Below are 2,158 nucleotides of genomic sequence, written 5' to 3'. Positions count from 1 at the left end.
CAAATGATTTCCCTGATTTAAGAATGCTGATCCATAATATGCTGGGGGTGGGTGGGAGGATTAAATAAACTCTAGATAGGGCAAAGAGGAAAGGAAGAGAGAGGAGAGAGGGGAAGGGAGGGGGCATAGGGGTAGGAAAGATGGTGGAATGCGATGGTCATCATTACCCTACGTACATGTAAAAGACATGAAGGATGTGACTCTACTTTGTTCACAACCAGAGATATGAAAAATTGTGCACTATATGAATTGTAATGCATTTTGTTGTCATATATTACAAATCAAAATTAAAAAAGAAAAAGAAAAAAAAAAAGAATCCTGCACCCCCATTAGATGTTGTTGAGCAAACTCTTCCCACTTTAGTATGTCTCCTGCATCATGAGGATCTAGCATATTAGTGGATACCTGCTGGGCTATTTCCTACCTTAATGATGGTCCAAATGAATGCATTGAAATGGTTGTGAAAACAGGAGTTGTGCCCCAACTTGTGAAACTTCTGGGAGCTTCTGCATTGCCGATTGTGACTCCTGCTCTACAAGCCATAGGGAATATTGTTCATGGAACAGATGAGCAGATTCAGGTTGTGATAGATGCAGGTGCACTTGCCATCTTTCCCAGCCTGCTAACTTACCCCCAAACTAATATTCAGAAGGAAGCTACATGGACAATGTCAAACATCACAGTTGGCCAACAGGACCAGATACAGCAAGTTGTCAATCATGAATTAGCCCCATTCCTCATTGGTGTTCTAAGGCAGACTTTAAGACACAAAATGAAGCTGTTTGGGCTGTGATCAATTGTACAAGTGGTGGGACAGTTGATTAGATTGTATATCTCCTTCATTGTGGAGTAATAGAACAATTGATGAACTTCTTAACAGCAAAAGATACCAAAATTATTCTGGGTGCCATTTGAAATATCTTTCAGGATGCTGAGAAATGAGATGAAACTGAGCTTTTTTTGTAATGTTTTGAACAACCAATAAAAAAAAACTTGAAATGGATATGGTCAAACATAACCTATACTTTCAAAGGCTGGGCTTTGAGCCATTTCTGACATACATCCCTAAAAACCGTTTAAGAAGAGTATGCAGTTTTCATCTAGAAGGGATGATGGGGACATAGAGTGTTTGTTCAACAAGTAGCTAATCCCTAGCAAACAAATGACTTTGAGATTCAGACAGAGCTCTCTTGGACTCCCAGGTTAGTGTCTGGTGTAGCAAATATTTGATGAGTGGTTGTTATGTTTGTAGGCATGGGGAATTATACACAAATGCCACATTGTCCCTGTCACCAAAGAAGTTAATCTTTCTTGGAGAAACCACAGTAAATATATAATTTTAAAATAATATAGCTAATGTAACCAGAGAGTCCAGAATAAAGCTATTTATTTATTTCTTTTTAATTTTTGTGTTATTTGAGGTCAAACTCAGATCCCTATGCCTACTAGGCTAGCACTGCCATTGGGCTATACCCCAGCCCCAGCATAAAATTTTATAAAGTTACAGAAGATAAATATTGGCCCACCTAGGGGTGGAGTGATGATCCAGGAAATCTTCCTTAAATTCAAAGAAAGAACAAACGGGTAGTGGGGGCTGGGGGGTATGCAGAAGCAGGGAGGCATAAAACATGAGAAAACCAAGCAGATGGGGTGCTTGGCCTGAGTCAGGCTGTAGTTGCAGATAAGAGTAGATGGCAGATATTAGGCCAGAAAAAAAAACTGAGAAAATTGAGTATAATTATTGAAGAATGTGGAGTCTTAGACAAAATTGAAGCTCTACAGAACCATGAAAATGAGTCTGCCTACAAGGCCTCATTAAACTTGGTTGTATTTTTCAGTAGAGAAAGAGGAAGATCAAATGTTGTGCCAGAAACCTCTGAAGGCTATATCTTCCAACTTCAAGATGGGGCTCCTGGGACCTTTAACTTCTAAGCCATACAGCAGAGGCATAATTTTGTTGTGTACTGTGTTTAATATGTTTGTCTTACTGTTTCTCTACTGAGAATTCTTTTTAAATATGGCTTGTTATTGTAGATTTCTTTTTTTACAACAAAACTATACTTGAGAGTTAGTCTCTGTGTCCTATATTCTGTACCATTGGTCTACAAGTCTGTTTTGGTGCCAATACCATGCTGTTTTTGTTACTATTGCTCTGTAG

The 2,158-nt window shown here is 38.8% G+C and overlaps 1 pseudogene; it reads left to right on the top strand.

Moving 5' to 3' along the window:
* The first annotated feature begins 254 nt into the window (after nucleotides 1-254).
* LOC114094898 (importin subunit alpha-1 pseudogene) lies at nucleotides 255-1,932 on the top strand (annotated as a pseudogene).
* The last annotated feature ends 226 nt before the right edge of the window (nucleotides 1,933-2,158 follow it).

The sequence above is a fragment of the Marmota flaviventris genome, chromosome 4 (assembly GCF_047511675.1).
Source record: "Marmota flaviventris isolate mMarFla1 chromosome 4, mMarFla1.hap1, whole genome shotgun sequence".
Classification (NCBI taxonomy): domain Eukaryota; kingdom Metazoa; phylum Chordata; class Mammalia; order Rodentia; family Sciuridae; genus Marmota; species Marmota flaviventris.
Note: the sequence above shows the minus strand (reverse complement) of the source record. Positions and strands in the feature narration are given on the sequence as shown.